Source organism: Neltuma alba, unplaced genomic scaffold (genome assembly GCF_004799145.2).
Source record: "Neltuma alba isolate B1F8T4 unplaced genomic scaffold, ASM479914v2 tig00010656_pilon, whole genome shotgun sequence".
NCBI classification, from domain to species: Eukaryota; Viridiplantae; Streptophyta; class Magnoliopsida; order Fabales; family Fabaceae; genus Neltuma; species Neltuma alba.
The window spans coordinates 361,187-375,899 of NW_021635502.1; the positions used below are offsets into that span (position 1 = coordinate 361,187).

Below are 14,713 nucleotides of genomic sequence, written 5' to 3' on the forward strand. Positions count from 1 at the left end.
CAGGGGGTCACCCATCCCGGCGGTACTCCCGCCAAGGCACGCGTAACTGCGAGCCCGGGACTCGGACGGATTTTGGGTCGCAAAAACGAGGGGTGCAACACGAGGACTTCCCAGGAGGTCACCCATCCCAGTACTACTCTCGCCCAAGCACGCTTAACTGCGGAGTTCTGATGGGATCCGGTGCATTAGTGCTGGTATGATCGCACCCGACAGGAGAGGCGTAATCATTTCTTATATTAGGCCCGCACGAAAGTCGGGATGCAAAATGGAGGGGCGCGACGGGACGGCTTCCCAGGGGGTCACCCATCCCGGCGGTACTCCCGCCAAGGCACGCGTAGCTGCGAGCCCGGGACTCGGACGGATTTTGGGTCGCAAAAACGAGGGGTGCAACACGAGGACTTCCCAGGAGGTCACCCATCCCAGTACTACTCTCGCCCAAGCACGCTTAACTGCGGAGTTCTGATGGGATCCGGTGCATTAGTGCTGGTATGATCGCACCCGACAGGAGAGGCGTAATCATTTCTTATATTAGGCCCGCACGAAAGTCGGGATGCAAAATTGAGGGGCGCGACGGGACGGCTTCCCAGGGGGTCACCCATCCCGGCAGGTACTCCCGCCAAGGCACGCGTAGCTGCGAGCCCGGGACTCGGACGGATTTTGGGTCGCAAAAAACGAGGGGTGCAACACGAGGACTTCCCAGGAGGTCACCCATCCCAGTACTACTCTCGCCCAAGCACGCTTAACTGCGGAGTTCTGATGGGATCCGGTGCATTAGTGCTGGTATGATCGCACCCGACAGGAGAGGCGTAATCATTTCTTATATTAGGCCCGCACGAAAGTCGGGATGCAAAATGAGGGGCGCGACGGGACGGCTTCCCAGGGGGTCACCCATCCCAGGTACTCCCGCCAAGGCGGCACGCGTAGCTGCGAGCCCGGGACTCGGACGGATTTTGGGTCGCAAAAACGAGGGGTGCAACACGAGGACTTCCCAGGAGGTCACCCATCCCAGTACTACTCTCGCCCAAGCACGCTTAACTGCGGAGTTCTGATGGGATCCGGTGCATTAGTGCTGGTATGATCGCACCCGACAGGAGAGGCGTAATCATTTCTTATATTAGGCCCGCACGAAAGTCGGGATGCAAAATAGAGGGGCGCGACGGACGGCTTCCCAGGGGGTCACCCATTCCCAGCACTACTCCCGCCGGCACGCGTAACTGCGAGCCCGGGACTCGGACGGATTTTGGGTCGCAAAAACGAGGGGTGCAACACGAGGACTTCCCAGGAGGTCACCCATCCCAGTACTACTCTCGCCCAAGCACGCTTAACTGCGGAGTTCTGATGGGATCCGGTGCATTAGTGCTGGTATGATCGCACCCGACAGGAGAGGCGTAATCATTTCTTATATTAGGCCCGCACGAAAGTCGGGATGCAAAATAGAGGGGCGCGACAGGACGGCTTCCCAGGGGGTCACCCATCCCGGCGGTACTCCCGCCAAGGCACGCGTAACTGCGAGCCCGGGACTCGGACGGATTTTGGGTCGCAAAAACGAGGGGTGCAACACGAGGACTTCCCAGGAGGTCACCCATCCCAGTACTACTCTCGCCCAAGCACGCTTAACTGCGGAGTTCTGATGGGATCCGGTGCATAGTGCTGGTATGATCGCACCCGACAGGAGAGCCGTAATCATTTCTTATATTAGGCCCGCACGAAAGTCGGGATGCAAAATAGCAAAAGGGGGTCACCCATCCCAGCACTACTCCCGCCAAGGCACGCTTAGCTGCGAGCCCGGGACTCGGACGGATTTTGGGTCGCAAAAACGAGGGGTGCAACACGAGGACTTCCCAGGAGGTCACCCATCCCAGTACTACTCTCGCCCAAGCACGCTTAACTGCGGAGTTCTGATGGGATCCGGTGCATTAGTGCTGGTATGATCGCACCCGACAGGAGAGGCGTAATCATTTCTTATATTAGGCCCGCACGAAAGTCGGGATGCAAAATAGAGGGGCGCGACAGGACGGCTTCCCAGGGGGTCACCCATCCCACACTACTCCCGCCGGCACGCTAGCTGCGAGCCCGGGACTCGGACGGATTTTGGGTCGCAAAAACGAGGGGTGCAACACGAGGACTTCCCAGGAGGTCACCCATCCCAGTACTACTCTCGCCCAAGCACGCTTAAATGCGGAGTTCTGATGGGATCCGGTGCATTAGTGCTGGTATGATCGCACCCGACAGGAGAGGCGTAATCATTTCTTATATTAGGCGCGCACGAAAGTCGGGATGCAAAATAGAGGGGCGCGACAGGACGGCTTCCCAGGGGGTCACCCATCCCAGCACTACTCCCGCCAAGGCACGCGTAGCTGCGAGCCCGGGACTCGGACGGATTTTGGGTCGCAAAAAACGAGGGGTGCAACACGAGGACTTCCCAGGAGGTCACCCATCCCAGTACTACTCTCGCCCAAGCACGCTTAACTGCGGAGTTCTGATGGGATCCGGTGCATTAGTGCTGGTATGATCGCACCCGACAGGAGAGGCGTAATCATTTCTTATATTAGGCCCGCACGAAAGTCGGGATGCAAAATAGAGGGGCGCGACAGGACGGCTTCCCAGGGGGTCACCCATCCCAGCCCTACTCCCGCCAAGGCACGCGTAACTGCGAGCCCGGGACTCGGACGGATTTTGGGTCGCAAAAACGAGGGGTGCAACACGAGGACTTCCCAGGAGGTCACCCATCCCAGTACTACTCTCGCCCAAGCACGCTTAACTGCGGAGTTCTGATGGGATCCGGTGCATTAGTGCTGGTATGATCGCACCCGACAGGAGAGGCGTAATCATTTCTTATATTAGGCCCGCACGAAAGTCGGGATGCAAAATAGAGGGGCGCGACAGGACGGCTTCCCAGGGGGTCACCCATCCCAGCACTACTCCCGCCGCGGCACGCGTAACTGCGAGCCCGGGACTCGGACGGATTTTGGGTCGCAAAAAACGAGGGGTGCAACACGAGGACTTCCCAGGAGGTCACCCATCCCAGTACTACTCTCGCCCAAGCACGCTTAACTGCGGAGTTCTGATGGGATCCGGTGCATTAGTGCTGGTATGATCGCACCCGACAGGAGAGGCGTAATCATTTCTTATATTAGGCGCGCACGAAAGTCGGGAAGCAAAATAGAGGGGCGCGACAGGACGGCTTCCCAGGGGGTCACCCATCCCAGCACTACTCCCGCCGCGGCACGCGTAACTGCGAGCCCGGGACTCGGACGGATTTTGGGTCGCAAAAAACGAGGGGTGCAACACGAGGACTTCCCAGGAGGTCACCCATCCCAGTACTACTCTCGCCCAAGCACGCTTAACTGCGGAGTTCTGATGGGATCCGGTGCATTAGTGCTGGTATGATCGCACCCGACAGGAGAGGCGTAATCATTTCTTATATTAGGCGCGCACGAAAGTCGGGATGCAAAATAGAGGGGCGCGACAGGACGGCTTCCCAGGGGGTCACCCATCCCAGCACTACTCCCGCCGCGGCACGCGTAACTGCGAGCCCGGGACTCGGACGGATTTTGGGTCGCAAAAACGAGGGGTGCAACACGAGGACTTCCCAGGAGGTCACCCATCCCAGTACTACTCTCGCCCAAGCACGCTTAACTGCGGAGTTCTGATGGGATCCGGTGCATTAGTGCTGGTATGATCGCACCCGACAGGAGAGGCGTAATCATTTCTTATATTAGGCCCGCACGAAAGTCGGGATGCAAAATAGAGGGGCGCGACAGGACGGCTTCCCAGGGGGTCACCCATCCCAGCACTACTCCCGCCAAGGCACGCTTAGCTGCGAGCCCGGGACTCGGACGGATTTTGGGTCGCAAAAACGAGGGGTGCAACACGAGGACTTCCCAGGAGGTCACCCATCCCAGTACTACTCTCGCCCAAGCACGCTTAACTGCGGAGTTCTGATGGGATCCGGTGCATTAGTGCTGGTATGATCGCACCCGACAGGAGAGGCGTAATCATTTCTTATATTAGGCCCGCACGAAAGTCGGGATGCAAAATAGAGGGGCGCGACAGGACGGCTTCCCAGGGGGTCACCCATCCCAGCACTACTCCCGCCGCGGCACGCGTAGCTGCGAGCCCGGGACTCGGACGGATTTTGGGTCGCAAAAACGAGGGGTGCAACACGAGGACTTCCCAGGAGGTCACCCATCCCAGTACTACTCTCGCCCAAGCACGCTTAACTGCGGAGTTCTGATGGGATCCGGTGCATTAGTGCTGGTATGATCGCACCCGACAGGAGAGGCGTAATCATTTCTTATATTAGGCCCGCACGAAAGTCGGGAATGCAAAATAGAGGGGCGCGACAGGACGGCTTCCCAGGGGGTCACCCATCCCAGCTACTCCCGCCGCGGCACGCGTAACTGCGAGCCCGGGACTCGGACGGATTTTGGGTCGCAAAAACGAGGGGTGCAACACGAGGACTTCCCAGGAGGTCACCCATCCCAGTACTACTCTCGCCCAAGCACGCTTAACTGCGGAGTTCTGATGGGATCCGGTGCATTAGTGCTGGTATGATCGCACCCGACAGGAGAGGCGTAATCATTTCTTATATTAGGCCCGCACGAAAGTCGGGATGCAAAATAGAGGGGCGCGACAGGACGGCTTCCCAGGGGGTCACCCATCCCAGCACTACTCCCGCCGCGGCACGCGTAACTGCGAGCCCGGGACTCGGACGGATTTTGGGTCGCAAAAACGAGGGGTGCAACACGAGGACTTCCCAGGAGGTCACCCATCCCAGTACTACTCTCGCCCAAGCACGCTTAATGCGGAGTTCTGATGGGATCCGGTGCATTAGTGCTGGTATGATCGCACCCGACAGGAGAGGCGTAATCATTTCTTATATTAGGCCCGCACGAAAGTCGGGATGCAAAATAGAGGGGCGCGACAGGACGGCTTCCCAGGGGGTCACCCATCCCAGCACTACTCCCGCCGCGGCACGCTTAACTGCGAGCCCGGGACTCGGACGGATTTTGGGTCGCAAAAAACGAGGGGTGCAACACGAGGACTTCCCAGGAGGTCACCCATCCCAGTACTACTCTCGCCCAAGCACGCTTAACTGCGGAGTTCTGATGGGATCCGGTGCATTAGTGCTGGTATGATCGCACCCGACAGGAGAGGCGTAATCATTTCTTATATTAGGCGCCGCACGAAAGTCGGGAAGCAAAATAGAGGGGCGCGACAGGACGGCTTCCCAGGGGGTCACCCATCCCAGCACTACTCCTGCCGCGGCACGCGTAACTGCGAGCCCGGGACTCGGACGGATTTTGGGTCGCAAAAACGAGGGGTGCAACACGAGGACTTCCCAGGAGGTCACCCATCCCAGTACTACTCTCGCCCAAGCACGCTTAACTGCGGAGTTCTGATGGGATCCGGTGCATTAGTGCTGGTATGATCGCACCCGACAGGAGAGGCGTAATCATTTCTTATATTAGGCGCGCACGAAAGTCGGGAAGCAAAATAGAGGGGCGCGACAGGACGGCTTCCCAGGGGGTCACCCATCCCAGCCCTACTCCCGCCGCGGCACGCGTAACTGCGAGCCCGGGACTCGGACGGATTTTGGGTCGCAAAAAACGAGGGGTGCAACACGAGGACTTCCCAGGAGGTCACCCATCCCAGTACTACTCTCGCCCAAGCACGCTTAACTGCGGAGTTCTGATGGGATCCGGTGCATTAGTGCTGGTATGATCGCACCCGACAGGAGAGGCGTAATCATTTCTTATATTAGGCCCGCACGAAAGTCGGGATGCAAAATAGAGGGGCGCGACAGGACGGCTTCCCAGGGGGTCACCCATCCCAGCACTACTCCCGCCCGCACGCGTAACTGCGAGCCCGGGACTCGGACGGATTTTGGGTCGCAAAAACGAGGGGGTGCAACACGAGGACTTCCCAGGAGGTCACCCATCCCAGTACTACTCTCGCCCAAGCACGCTTAACTGCGGAGTTCTGATGGGATCCGGTGCATTAGTGCTGGTATGATCGCACCCGACAGGAGAGGCGTAATCATTTCTTATATTAGGCCCGCACGAAAGTCGGGATGCAAAATAGAGGGGCGCGACAGGACGGCTTCCCAGGGGGTCACCCATCCCAGCACTACTCCCGCCGCGGCACGCGTAACTGCGAGCCCGGGACTCGGACGGATTTTGGGTCGCAAAAACGAGGGGGTGCAACACGAGGACTTCCCAGGAGGTCACCCATCCCAGTACTACTCTCGCCCAAGCACGCTTAACTGCGGAGTTCTGATGGGATCCGGTGCATTAGTGCTGGTATGATCGCACCCGACAGGAGAGGCGTAATCATTTCTTATATTAGGCCCGCACGAAAGTCGGGATGCAAAATAGAGGGGCGCGACAGGACGGCTTCCCAGGGGGTCACCCATCCCAGCACTACTCCCGCCAAGGCACGCGTAGCTGCGAGCCCGGGACTCGGACGGATTTTGGGTCGCAAAAACGAGGGGTGCAACACGAGGACTTCCCAGGAGGTCACCCATCCCAGTACTACTCTCGCCCAAGCACGCTTAACTGCGGAGTTCTGATGGGATCCGGTGCATTAGTGCTGGTATGATCGCACCCGACAGGAGAGGCGTAATCATTTCTTATATTAGGCCCGCACGAAAGTCGGGATGCAAAATAGAGGGGCGCGACAGGACGGCTTCCCAGGGGGTCACCCATCCCAGCACTACTCCCGCCGCGGCACGCGTAGCTGCGAGCCCGGGACTCGGACGGATTTTGGGTCGCAAAAAACGAGGGGTGCAACACGAGGACTTCCCAGGAGGTCACCCATCCCAGTACTACTCTCGCCCAAGCACGCTTAACTGCGGAGTTCTGATGGGATCCGGTGCATTAGTGCTGGTATGATCGCACCCGACAGGAGAGGCGTAATCATTTCTTATATTAGGCCCGCACGAAAGTCGGGATGCAAAATAGAGGGGCGCGACAGGACGGCTTCCCAGGGGGTCACCCATCCCAGCACTACTCCCGCCGCGGCACGCGTAACTGCGAGCCCGGGACTCGGACGGATTTTGGGTCGCAAAAAACGAGGGGTGCAACACGAGGACTTCCCAGGAGGTCACCCATCCCAGTACTACTCTCGCCCAAGCACGCTTAACTGCGGAGTTCTGATGGGATCCGGTGCATTAGTGCTGGTATGATCGCACCCGACAGGAGAGGCGTAATCATTTCTTATATTAGGCCCGCACGAAAGTCGGGATGCAAAATAGAGGGGCGCGACAGGACGGCTTCCCAGGGGGTCACCCATCCCAGCACTACTCCCGCCAAGGCACGCGTAGCTGCGAGCCCGGGACTCGGACGGATTTTGGGTCGCAAAAACGAGGGGTGCAACACGAGGACTTCCCAGGAGGTCACCCATCCCAGTACTACTCTCGCCCAAGCACGCTTAACTGCGGAGTTCTGATGGGATCCGGTGCATTAGTGCTGGTATGATCGCACCCGACAGGAGAGGCGTAATCATTTCTTATATTAGGCCCGCACGAAAGTCGGGATGCAAAATAGAGGGGCGCGACAGGACGGCTTCCCAGGGGGTCACCCATCCCAGCACTACTCCCGCCGCGGCACGCGTAACTGCGAGCCCGGGACTCGGACGGATTTTGGGTCGCAAAAACGAGGGGTGCAACACGAGGACTTCCCAGGAGGTCACCCATCCCAGTACTACTCTCGCCCAAGCACGCTTAACTGCGGAGTTCTGATGGGATCCGGTGCATTAGTGCTGGTATGATCGCACCCGACAGGAGAGGCGTAATCATTTCTTATATTAGGCCCGCACGAAAGTCGGGATGCAAAATAGAGGGGCGCGACAGGACGGCTTCCCAGGGGGTCACCCATCCCAGCACTACTCCCGCCAAGGCACGCGTAGCTGCGAGCCCGGGACTCGGACGGATTTTGGGTCGCAAAAACGAGGGGTGCAACACGAGGACTTCCCAGGAGGTCACCCATCCCAGTACTACTCTCGCCCAAGCACGCTTAACTGCGGAGTTCTGATGGGATCCGGTGCATTAGTGCTGGTATGATCGCACCCGACAGGAGAGGCGTAATCATTTCTTATATTAGGCCCGCACGAAAGTCGGGATGCAAAAGAGGGGCGCGACAGGACGGCTTCCCAGGGGGTCACCCATCCCAGCACTACTCCCGCCAAGGCACGCGTAGCTGCGAGCCCGGGACTCGGACGGATTTTGGGTCGCAAAAACGAGGGGGTGCAACACGAGGACTTCCCAGGAGGTCACCCATCCCAGTACTACTCTCGCCCAAGCACGCTTAACTGCGGAGTTCTGATGGGATCCGGTGCATTAGTGCTGGTATGATCGCACCCGACAGGAGAGGCGTAATCATTTCTTATATTAGGCCCGCACGAAAGTCGGGATGCAAAATAGAGGGGCGCGACAGGACGGCTTCCCAGGGGGTCACCCATCCCAGCACTACTCCCGCCGCGGCACGCGTAACTGCGAGCCCGGGACTCGGACGGATTTTGGGTCGCAAAAACGAGGGGTGCAACACGAGGACTTCCCAGGAGGTCACCCATCCCAGTACTACTCTCGCCCAAGCACGCTTAACTGCGGAGTTCTGATGGGATCCGGTGCATTAGTGCTGGTATGATCGCACCCGACAGGAGAGGCGTAATCATTTCTTATATTAGGCCCGCACGAAAGTCGGGATGCAAAATAGAGGGGCGCGACAGGACGGCTTCCCAGGGGGTCACCCATCCCAGCACTACTCCCGCCGCGGCACGCGTAACTGCGAGCCCGGGACTCGGACGGATTTTGGGTCGCAAAAACGAGGGGTGCAACACGAGGACTTCCCAGGAGGTCACCCATCCCAGTACTACTCTCGCCCAAGCACGCTTAACTGCGGAGTTCTGATGGGATCCGGTGCATTAGTGCTGGTATGATCGCACCCGACAGGAGAGGCGTAATCATTTCTTATATTAGGCCCGCACGAAAGTCGGGATGCAAAATAGAGGGGCGCGACAGGACGGCTTCCCAGGGGGTCACCCATCCCAGCACTACTCCCGCCGCGGCACGCGTAACTGCGAGCCCGGGACTCGGACGGATTTTGGGTCGCAAAAACGAGGGGTGCAACACGAGGACTTCCCAGGAGGTCACCCATCCCAGTACTACTCTCGCCCAAGCACGCTTAACTGCGGAGTTCTGATGGGATCCGGTGCATTAGTGCTGGTATGATCGCACCCGACAGGAGAGGCGTAATCATTTCTTATATTAGGCCGCACGAAAGTCGGGATGCAAAATAGGGGGGCGCGACAGGACGGCTTCCCAGGGGGTCACCCATCCCAGCACTACTCCCGCCGCGGCACGCGTAACTGCGAGCCCGGGACTCGGACGGATTTTGGGTCGCAAAAACGAGGGGTGCAACACGAGGACTTCCCAGGAGGTCACCCATCCCAGTACTACTCTCGCCCAAGCACGCTTAACTGCGGAGTTCTGATGGGATCCGGTGCATTAGTGCTGGTATGATCGCACCCGACAGGAGAGGCGTAATCATTTCTTATATTAGGCCCGCACGAAAGTCGGGATGCAAAATAGAGGGGCGCGACAGGACGGCTTCCCAGGGGGTCACCCATCCCACTACTCCCGCCAAGGCACGCGTAGCTGCGAGCCCGGGACTCGGACGGATTTTGGGTCGCAAAAAACGAGGGGTGCAACACGAGGACTTCCCAGGAGGTCACCCATCCCAGTACTACTCTCGCCCAAGCACGCTTAACTGCGGAGTTCTGATGGGATCCGGTGCATTAGTGCTGGTATGATCGCACCCGACAGGAGAGGCGTAATCATTTCTTATATTAGGCCCGCACGAAAGTCGGGATGCAAAATAGAGGGGCGCGACAGGACGGCTTCCCAGGGGGTCACCCATCCCAGCACTACTCCCGCCAAGGCACGCTTAGCTGCGAGCCCGGGACTCGGACGGATTTTGGGTCGCAAAAACGAGGGGGGTGCAACACGAGGACTTCCCAGGAGGTCACCCATCCCAGTACTACTCTCGCCCAAGCACGCTTAACTGCGGAGTTCTGATGGGATCCGGTGCATTAGTGCTGGTATGATCGCACCCGACAGGAGAGGCGTAATCATTTCTTATATTAGGCCCGCACGAAAGTCGGGATGCAAAATAGAGGGGCGCGACAGGACGGCTTCCCAGGGGGTCACCCATCCCAGCACTACTCCCGCCGCGGCACGCGTAACTGCGAGCCCGGGACTCGGACGGATTTTGGGTCGCAAAAACGAGGGGGCACAGGACGGCTTCCCAGGGGGTCACCCATCCCAGCACTACTCCCGCCCGGCACGCGTAACTGCGAGCCCGGGACTCGGACGGATTTTGGGTCGCAAAAACGAGGGGTGCAACACGAGGACTTCCCAGGAGGTCACCCATCCCAGTACTACTCTCGCCCAAGCACGCTTAACTGCGGAGTTCTGATGGGATCCGGTGCATTAGTGCTGGTATGATCGCACCCGACAGGAGAGGCGTAATCATTTCTTATATTAGGCGCGCACGAAAGTCGGGAAGCAAAATAGAGGGGCGCGACAGGACGGCTTCCCAGGGGGTCACCCATCCCAGCACTACTCCCGCCGCGGCACGCGTAACTGCGAGCCCGGGACTCGGACGGATTTTGGGTCGCAAAAACGAGGGGTGCAACACGAGGACTTCCCAGGAGGTCACCCATCCCAGTACTACTCTCGCCCAAGCACGCTTAACTGCGGAGTTCTGATGGGATCCGGTGCATTAGTGCTGGTATGATCGCACCCGACAGGAGAGGCGTAATCATTTCTTATATTAGGCGCGCACGAAAGTCGGGAAGCAAAATAGAGGGGCGCGACAGGACGGCTTCCCAGGGGGTCACCCATCCCAGCACTACTCCCGCCGCGGCACGCGTAACTGCGAGCCCGGGACTCGGACGGATTTTGGGTCGCAAAAACGAGGGGTGCAACACGAGGACTTCCCAGGAGGTCACCCATCCCAGTACTACTCTCGCCCAAGCACGCTTAACTGCGGAGTTCTGATGGGATCCGGTGCATTAGTGCTGGTATGATCGCACCCGACAGGAGAGGCGTAATCATTTCTTATATTAGGCGCGCACGAAAGTCGGGAAGCAAAACAGAGGGGCGCGACAGGACGGCTTCCCAGGGGGTCACCCATCCCAGCACTACTCCTGCCGCGGCACGCGTAACTGCGAGCCCGGGACTCGGACGGATTTTGGGTCGCAAAAACGAGGGGTGCAACACGAGGACTTCCCAGGAGGTCACCCATCCCAGTACTACTCTCGCCCAAGCACGCTTAACTGCGGAGTTCTGATGGGATCCGGTGCATTAGTGCTGGTATGATCGCACCCGACAGGAGAGGCGTAATCATTTCTTATATTAGGCGCGCACGAAAGTCGGGAAGCAAAATAGAGGGGCGCGACAGGACGGCTTCCCAGGGGGTCACCCATCCCAGCACTACTCCCGCCGCGGCACGCGTAACTGCGAGCCCGGGACTCGGACGGATTTTGGGTCGCAAAAACGAGGGGTGCAACACGAGGACTTCCCAGGAGGTCACCCATCCCAGTACTACTCTCGCCCAAGCACGCTTAAATGCGGAGTTCTGATGGGATCCGGTGCATTAGTGCTGGTATGATCGCACCCGACAGGAGAGGCGTAATCATTTCTTACATTAGGCGCGCACGAAAGTCGGGAAGCAAAATAGAGGGGCGCGACAGGACGGCTTCCCAGGGGGTCACCCATCCCAGCACTACTCCCGCCGCGGCACGCGTAACTGCGAGCCCGGGACTCGGACGGATTTTGGGTCGCAAAAACGAGGGGTGCAACACGAGGACTTCCCAGGAGGTCACCCATCCCAGTACTACTCTCGCCCAAGCACGCTTAACTGCGGAGTTCTGATGGGATCCGGTGCATTAGTGCTGGTATGATCGCACCCGACAGGAGAGGCGTAATCATTTCTTATATTAGGCCGCACGAAAGTCGGGAAGCAAAATAGAGGGGCGCGACAGGACGGCTTCCCAGGGGGTCACCCATCCCAGCACTACTCCCGCCGCGGCACGCGTAACTGCGAGCCCGGGACTCGGACGGATTTTGGGTCGCAAAAACGAGGGGTGCAACACGAGGACTTCCCAGGAGGTCACCCATCCCAGTACTACTCTCGCCCAAGCACGCTTAACTGCGGAGTTCTGATGGGATCCGGTGCATTAGTGCTGGTATGATCGCACCCGACAGGAGAGGCGTAATCATTTCTTATATTAGGCGCGCACGAAAGTCGGGAAGCAAAATAGAGGGGCGCGACAGGACGGCTTCCCAGGGGGTCACCCATCCCAGCCCTACTCCCGCCGCGGCACGCGTAACTGCGAGCCCGGGACTCGGACGGATTTTGGGTCGCAAAAACGAGGGGTGCAACACGAGGACTTCCCAGGAGGTCACCCATCCCAGTACTACTCTCGCCCAAGCACGCTTAACTGCGGAGTTCTGATGGGATCCGGTGCATTAGTGCTGGTATGATCGCACCCGACAGGAGAGGCGTAATCATTTCTTATATTAGGCGCGCACGAAAGTCGGGAAGCAAAATAGAGGGGCGCGACAGGACGGCTTCCCAGGGGGTCACCCATCCCAGCACTACTCCCGCCGCGGCACGCGTAACTGCGAGCCCGGGACTCGGACGGATTTTGGGTCGCAAAAACGAGGGGTGCAACACGAGGACTTCCCAGGAGGTCACCCATCCCAGTACTACTCTCGCCCAAGCACGCTTAACTGCGGAGTTCTGATGGGATCCGGTGCATTAGTGCTGGTATGATCGCACCCGACAGGAGAGGCGTAATCATTTCTTATATTAGGCGCGCACGAAAGTCGGGAAGCAAAATAGAGGGGCGCGACAGGACGGCTTCCCAGGGGGTCACCCATCCCAGCACTACTCCCGCCGCGGCACGCGTAACTGCGAGCCCGGGACTCGGACGGATTTTGGGTCGCAAAAACGAGGGGTGCAACACGAGGACTTCCCAGGAGGTCACCCATCCCAGTACTACTCTCGCCCAAGCACGCTTAAATGCGGAGTTCTGATGGGATCCGGTGCATTAGTGCTGGTATGATCGCACCCGACAGGAGAGGCGTAATCATTTCTTATATTAGGCGCGCACGAAAGTCGGGAAGCAAAATAGAGGGGCGCGACAGGACGGCTTCCCAGGGGGTCACCCATCCCAGCACTACTCCCGCCGCGGCACGCGTAACTGCGAGCCCGGGACTCGGACGGATTTTGGGTCGCAAAAACGAGGGGTGCAACACGAGGACTTCCCAGGAGGTCACCCATCCCAGTACTACTCTCGCCCAAGCACGCTTAAATGCGGAGTTCTGATGGGATCCGGTGCATTAGTGCTGGTATGATCGCACCCGACAGGAGAGGCGTAATCATTTCTTATATTAGGCGCGCACGAAAGTCGGGAAGCAAAATAGAGGGGCGCGACAGGACGGCTTCCCAGGGGGTCACCCATCCCAGCACTACTCCCGCCGCGGCACGCGTAACTGCGAGCCCGGGACTCGGACGGATTTTGGGTCGCAAAAACGAGGGGTGCAACACGAGGACTTCCCAGGAGGTCACCCATCCCAGTACTACTCTCGCCCAAGCACGCTTAAATGCGGAGTTCTGATGGGATCCGGTGCATTAGTGCTGGTATGATCGCACCCGACAGGAGAGGCGTAATCATTTCTTATATTAGGCGCGCACGAAAGTCGGGAAGCAAAATAGAGGGGCGCGACAGGACGGCTTCCCAGGGGGTCACCCATCCCAGCACTACTCCCGCCGCGGCACGCGTAACTGCGAGCCCGGGACTCGGACGGATTTTGGGTCGCAAAAACGAGGGGTGCAACACGAGGACTTCCCAGGAGGTCACCCATCCCAGTACTACTCTCGCCCAAGCACGCTTAACTGCGGAGTTCTGATGGGATCCGGTGCATTAGTGCTGGTATGATCGCACCCGACAGGAGAGGCGTAATCATTTCTTATATTAGGCGCGCACGAAAGTCGGGAAGCAAAATAGAGGGGCGCGACAGGACGGCTTCCCAGGGGGTCACCCATCCCAGCACTACTCCCGCCGCGGCACGCGTAACTGCGAGCCCGGGACTCGGACGGATTTTGGGTCGCAAAAACGAGGGGTGCAACACGAGGACTTCCCAGGAGGTCACCCATCCCAGTACTACTCTCGCCCAAGCACGCTTAAATGCGGAGTTCTGATGGGATCCGGTGCATTAGTGCTGGTATGATCGCACCCGACAGGAGAGGCGTAATCATTTCTTATATTAGGCGCGCACGAAAGTCGGGAAGCAAAATAGAGGGGCGCGACAGGACGGCTTCCCAGGGGGTCACCCATCCCAGCACTACTCCCGCCGCGGCACGCGTAACTGCGAGCCCGGGACTCGGACGGATTTTGGGTCGCAAAAACGAGGGGTGCAACACGAGGACTTCCCAGGAGGTCACCCATCCCAGTACTACTCTCGCCCAAGCACGCTTAACTGCGGAGTTCTGATGGGATCCGGTGCATTAGTGCTGGTATGATCGCACCCGACAGGAGAGGCGTAATCATTTCTTATATTAGGCGCGCACGAAAGTCGGGAAGCAAAATAGAGGGGCGCGACAGGACGGCTTCCCAGGGGGTCACCCATCCCAGCACTACT

The 14,713-nt window shown here is 58.8% G+C and overlaps 50 non-coding genes across 50 annotated transcripts; all 50 read right to left on the reverse strand.

Annotated features, from left to right (window-relative positions):
* Positions 1-89: 89 nt before the first annotated feature.
* LOC114757951 (5S ribosomal RNA) lies at positions 90-208 on the reverse strand. The gene has a single exon (XR_003741729.1). It is a non-coding gene; the product is annotated as a 5S ribosomal RNA (ribosomal RNA).
* A 173-nt stretch (positions 209-381) lies between these two features.
* On the reverse strand, positions 382-500 carry LOC114757837 (5S ribosomal RNA). Its single transcript, XR_003741623.1, has one exon. It is a non-coding gene; the product is annotated as a 5S ribosomal RNA (ribosomal RNA).
* Positions 501-675: 175 nt separating this feature from the next.
* On the reverse strand, positions 676-794 carry LOC114757849 (5S ribosomal RNA). Its single transcript, XR_003741634.1, has one exon. It is a non-coding gene; the product is annotated as a 5S ribosomal RNA (ribosomal RNA).
* Positions 795-967: 173 nt separating this feature from the next.
* Positions 968-1,086, reverse strand: LOC114757860 (5S ribosomal RNA). The gene has a single exon (XR_003741645.1). It is a non-coding gene; the product is annotated as a 5S ribosomal RNA (ribosomal RNA).
* Positions 1,087-1,257: 171 nt separating this feature from the next.
* Positions 1,258-1,376, reverse strand: LOC114757872 (5S ribosomal RNA). Its single transcript, XR_003741656.1, has one exon. It is a non-coding gene; the product is annotated as a 5S ribosomal RNA (ribosomal RNA).
* A 173-nt stretch (positions 1,377-1,549) lies between these two features.
* Positions 1,550-1,667, reverse strand: LOC114757905 (5S ribosomal RNA). Its single transcript, XR_003741686.1, has one exon. It is a non-coding gene; the product is annotated as a 5S ribosomal RNA (ribosomal RNA).
* Positions 1,668-1,820: 153 nt separating this feature from the next.
* LOC114757885 (5S ribosomal RNA) lies at positions 1,821-1,939 on the reverse strand. Its single transcript, XR_003741667.1, has one exon. It is a non-coding gene; the product is annotated as a 5S ribosomal RNA (ribosomal RNA).
* A 169-nt stretch (positions 1,940-2,108) lies between these two features.
* Positions 2,109-2,227, reverse strand: LOC114757893 (5S ribosomal RNA). The gene has a single exon (XR_003741675.1). It is a non-coding gene; the product is annotated as a 5S ribosomal RNA (ribosomal RNA).
* Positions 2,228-2,401: 174 nt separating this feature from the next.
* Positions 2,402-2,520, reverse strand: LOC114757896 (5S ribosomal RNA). Its single transcript, XR_003741678.1, has one exon. It is a non-coding gene; the product is annotated as a 5S ribosomal RNA (ribosomal RNA).
* Positions 2,521-2,693: 173 nt separating this feature from the next.
* LOC114757908 (5S ribosomal RNA) lies at positions 2,694-2,812 on the reverse strand. The gene has a single exon (XR_003741689.1). It is a non-coding gene; the product is annotated as a 5S ribosomal RNA (ribosomal RNA).
* A 174-nt stretch (positions 2,813-2,986) lies between these two features.
* On the reverse strand, positions 2,987-3,105 carry LOC114757912 (5S ribosomal RNA). The gene has a single exon (XR_003741693.1). It is a non-coding gene; the product is annotated as a 5S ribosomal RNA (ribosomal RNA).
* A 174-nt stretch (positions 3,106-3,279) lies between these two features.
* On the reverse strand, positions 3,280-3,398 carry LOC114757914 (5S ribosomal RNA). Its single transcript, XR_003741694.1, has one exon. It is a non-coding gene; the product is annotated as a 5S ribosomal RNA (ribosomal RNA).
* A 173-nt stretch (positions 3,399-3,571) lies between these two features.
* On the reverse strand, positions 3,572-3,690 carry LOC114757915 (5S ribosomal RNA). The gene has a single exon (XR_003741695.1). It is a non-coding gene; the product is annotated as a 5S ribosomal RNA (ribosomal RNA).
* Positions 3,691-3,863: 173 nt separating this feature from the next.
* Positions 3,864-3,982, reverse strand: LOC114757917 (5S ribosomal RNA). The gene has a single exon (XR_003741697.1). It is a non-coding gene; the product is annotated as a 5S ribosomal RNA (ribosomal RNA).
* Positions 3,983-4,155: 173 nt separating this feature from the next.
* On the reverse strand, positions 4,156-4,274 carry LOC114757918 (5S ribosomal RNA). The gene has a single exon (XR_003741698.1). It is a non-coding gene; the product is annotated as a 5S ribosomal RNA (ribosomal RNA).
* A 172-nt stretch (positions 4,275-4,446) lies between these two features.
* LOC114757919 (5S ribosomal RNA) lies at positions 4,447-4,565 on the reverse strand. Its single transcript, XR_003741699.1, has one exon. It is a non-coding gene; the product is annotated as a 5S ribosomal RNA (ribosomal RNA).
* Positions 4,566-4,738: 173 nt separating this feature from the next.
* On the reverse strand, positions 4,739-4,856 carry LOC114757906 (5S ribosomal RNA). Its single transcript, XR_003741687.1, has one exon. It is a non-coding gene; the product is annotated as a 5S ribosomal RNA (ribosomal RNA).
* Positions 4,857-5,030: 174 nt separating this feature from the next.
* Positions 5,031-5,149, reverse strand: LOC114757920 (5S ribosomal RNA). Its single transcript, XR_003741700.1, has one exon. It is a non-coding gene; the product is annotated as a 5S ribosomal RNA (ribosomal RNA).
* A 174-nt stretch (positions 5,150-5,323) lies between these two features.
* LOC114757921 (5S ribosomal RNA) lies at positions 5,324-5,442 on the reverse strand. Its single transcript, XR_003741701.1, has one exon. It is a non-coding gene; the product is annotated as a 5S ribosomal RNA (ribosomal RNA).
* Positions 5,443-5,616: 174 nt separating this feature from the next.
* Positions 5,617-5,735, reverse strand: LOC114757922 (5S ribosomal RNA). The gene has a single exon (XR_003741702.1). It is a non-coding gene; the product is annotated as a 5S ribosomal RNA (ribosomal RNA).
* Positions 5,736-5,907: 172 nt separating this feature from the next.
* On the reverse strand, positions 5,908-6,026 carry LOC114757923 (5S ribosomal RNA). The gene has a single exon (XR_003741703.1). It is a non-coding gene; the product is annotated as a 5S ribosomal RNA (ribosomal RNA).
* Positions 6,027-6,200: 174 nt separating this feature from the next.
* On the reverse strand, positions 6,201-6,319 carry LOC114757924 (5S ribosomal RNA). The gene has a single exon (XR_003741704.1). It is a non-coding gene; the product is annotated as a 5S ribosomal RNA (ribosomal RNA).
* A 173-nt stretch (positions 6,320-6,492) lies between these two features.
* On the reverse strand, positions 6,493-6,611 carry LOC114757925 (5S ribosomal RNA). The gene has a single exon (XR_003741705.1). It is a non-coding gene; the product is annotated as a 5S ribosomal RNA (ribosomal RNA).
* A 174-nt stretch (positions 6,612-6,785) lies between these two features.
* On the reverse strand, positions 6,786-6,904 carry LOC114757926 (5S ribosomal RNA). The gene has a single exon (XR_003741706.1). It is a non-coding gene; the product is annotated as a 5S ribosomal RNA (ribosomal RNA).
* A 174-nt stretch (positions 6,905-7,078) lies between these two features.
* LOC114757928 (5S ribosomal RNA) lies at positions 7,079-7,197 on the reverse strand. Its single transcript, XR_003741708.1, has one exon. It is a non-coding gene; the product is annotated as a 5S ribosomal RNA (ribosomal RNA).
* Positions 7,198-7,370: 173 nt separating this feature from the next.
* LOC114757930 (5S ribosomal RNA) lies at positions 7,371-7,489 on the reverse strand. The gene has a single exon (XR_003741709.1). It is a non-coding gene; the product is annotated as a 5S ribosomal RNA (ribosomal RNA).
* Positions 7,490-7,662: 173 nt separating this feature from the next.
* Positions 7,663-7,781, reverse strand: LOC114757931 (5S ribosomal RNA). Its single transcript, XR_003741710.1, has one exon. It is a non-coding gene; the product is annotated as a 5S ribosomal RNA (ribosomal RNA).
* Positions 7,782-7,954: 173 nt separating this feature from the next.
* On the reverse strand, positions 7,955-8,073 carry LOC114757932 (5S ribosomal RNA). Its single transcript, XR_003741711.1, has one exon. It is a non-coding gene; the product is annotated as a 5S ribosomal RNA (ribosomal RNA).
* A 172-nt stretch (positions 8,074-8,245) lies between these two features.
* On the reverse strand, positions 8,246-8,364 carry LOC114757933 (5S ribosomal RNA). Its single transcript, XR_003741712.1, has one exon. It is a non-coding gene; the product is annotated as a 5S ribosomal RNA (ribosomal RNA).
* Positions 8,365-8,537: 173 nt separating this feature from the next.
* LOC114757934 (5S ribosomal RNA) lies at positions 8,538-8,656 on the reverse strand. The gene has a single exon (XR_003741713.1). It is a non-coding gene; the product is annotated as a 5S ribosomal RNA (ribosomal RNA).
* A 173-nt stretch (positions 8,657-8,829) lies between these two features.
* Positions 8,830-8,948, reverse strand: LOC114757935 (5S ribosomal RNA). The gene has a single exon (XR_003741714.1). It is a non-coding gene; the product is annotated as a 5S ribosomal RNA (ribosomal RNA).
* A 173-nt stretch (positions 8,949-9,121) lies between these two features.
* LOC114757936 (5S ribosomal RNA) lies at positions 9,122-9,240 on the reverse strand. The gene has a single exon (XR_003741715.1). It is a non-coding gene; the product is annotated as a 5S ribosomal RNA (ribosomal RNA).
* Positions 9,241-9,412: 172 nt separating this feature from the next.
* Positions 9,413-9,531, reverse strand: LOC114757937 (5S ribosomal RNA). The gene has a single exon (XR_003741716.1). It is a non-coding gene; the product is annotated as a 5S ribosomal RNA (ribosomal RNA).
* A 171-nt stretch (positions 9,532-9,702) lies between these two features.
* LOC114757938 (5S ribosomal RNA) lies at positions 9,703-9,821 on the reverse strand. The gene has a single exon (XR_003741717.1). It is a non-coding gene; the product is annotated as a 5S ribosomal RNA (ribosomal RNA).
* A 175-nt stretch (positions 9,822-9,996) lies between these two features.
* LOC114757940 (5S ribosomal RNA) lies at positions 9,997-10,115 on the reverse strand. Its single transcript, XR_003741719.1, has one exon. It is a non-coding gene; the product is annotated as a 5S ribosomal RNA (ribosomal RNA).
* A 281-nt stretch (positions 10,116-10,396) lies between these two features.
* Positions 10,397-10,515, reverse strand: LOC114757941 (5S ribosomal RNA). Its single transcript, XR_003741720.1, has one exon. It is a non-coding gene; the product is annotated as a 5S ribosomal RNA (ribosomal RNA).
* A 173-nt stretch (positions 10,516-10,688) lies between these two features.
* On the reverse strand, positions 10,689-10,807 carry LOC114757942 (5S ribosomal RNA). Its single transcript, XR_003741721.1, has one exon. It is a non-coding gene; the product is annotated as a 5S ribosomal RNA (ribosomal RNA).
* Positions 10,808-10,980: 173 nt separating this feature from the next.
* LOC114757943 (5S ribosomal RNA) lies at positions 10,981-11,099 on the reverse strand. The gene has a single exon (XR_003741722.1). It is a non-coding gene; the product is annotated as a 5S ribosomal RNA (ribosomal RNA).
* A 173-nt stretch (positions 11,100-11,272) lies between these two features.
* On the reverse strand, positions 11,273-11,391 carry LOC114757944 (5S ribosomal RNA). Its single transcript, XR_003741723.1, has one exon. It is a non-coding gene; the product is annotated as a 5S ribosomal RNA (ribosomal RNA).
* A 173-nt stretch (positions 11,392-11,564) lies between these two features.
* Positions 11,565-11,683, reverse strand: LOC114757894 (5S ribosomal RNA). Its single transcript, XR_003741676.1, has one exon. It is a non-coding gene; the product is annotated as a 5S ribosomal RNA (ribosomal RNA).
* A 173-nt stretch (positions 11,684-11,856) lies between these two features.
* LOC114757946 (5S ribosomal RNA) lies at positions 11,857-11,975 on the reverse strand. The gene has a single exon (XR_003741724.1). It is a non-coding gene; the product is annotated as a 5S ribosomal RNA (ribosomal RNA).
* A 172-nt stretch (positions 11,976-12,147) lies between these two features.
* LOC114757947 (5S ribosomal RNA) lies at positions 12,148-12,266 on the reverse strand. The gene has a single exon (XR_003741725.1). It is a non-coding gene; the product is annotated as a 5S ribosomal RNA (ribosomal RNA).
* Positions 12,267-12,439: 173 nt separating this feature from the next.
* Positions 12,440-12,558, reverse strand: LOC114757948 (5S ribosomal RNA). Its single transcript, XR_003741726.1, has one exon. It is a non-coding gene; the product is annotated as a 5S ribosomal RNA (ribosomal RNA).
* Positions 12,559-12,731: 173 nt separating this feature from the next.
* LOC114757949 (5S ribosomal RNA) lies at positions 12,732-12,850 on the reverse strand. The gene has a single exon (XR_003741727.1). It is a non-coding gene; the product is annotated as a 5S ribosomal RNA (ribosomal RNA).
* A 173-nt stretch (positions 12,851-13,023) lies between these two features.
* LOC114757895 (5S ribosomal RNA) lies at positions 13,024-13,142 on the reverse strand. Its single transcript, XR_003741677.1, has one exon. It is a non-coding gene; the product is annotated as a 5S ribosomal RNA (ribosomal RNA).
* A 173-nt stretch (positions 13,143-13,315) lies between these two features.
* On the reverse strand, positions 13,316-13,434 carry LOC114757898 (5S ribosomal RNA). Its single transcript, XR_003741679.1, has one exon. It is a non-coding gene; the product is annotated as a 5S ribosomal RNA (ribosomal RNA).
* Positions 13,435-13,607: 173 nt separating this feature from the next.
* Positions 13,608-13,726, reverse strand: LOC114757899 (5S ribosomal RNA). Its single transcript, XR_003741680.1, has one exon. It is a non-coding gene; the product is annotated as a 5S ribosomal RNA (ribosomal RNA).
* Positions 13,727-13,899: 173 nt separating this feature from the next.
* On the reverse strand, positions 13,900-14,018 carry LOC114757950 (5S ribosomal RNA). The gene has a single exon (XR_003741728.1). It is a non-coding gene; the product is annotated as a 5S ribosomal RNA (ribosomal RNA).
* A 173-nt stretch (positions 14,019-14,191) lies between these two features.
* Positions 14,192-14,310, reverse strand: LOC114757900 (5S ribosomal RNA). The gene has a single exon (XR_003741681.1). It is a non-coding gene; the product is annotated as a 5S ribosomal RNA (ribosomal RNA).
* Positions 14,311-14,483: 173 nt separating this feature from the next.
* Positions 14,484-14,602, reverse strand: LOC114757952 (5S ribosomal RNA). Its single transcript, XR_003741730.1, has one exon. It is a non-coding gene; the product is annotated as a 5S ribosomal RNA (ribosomal RNA).
* Between the last annotated feature and the right edge of the window lie 111 nt (positions 14,603-14,713).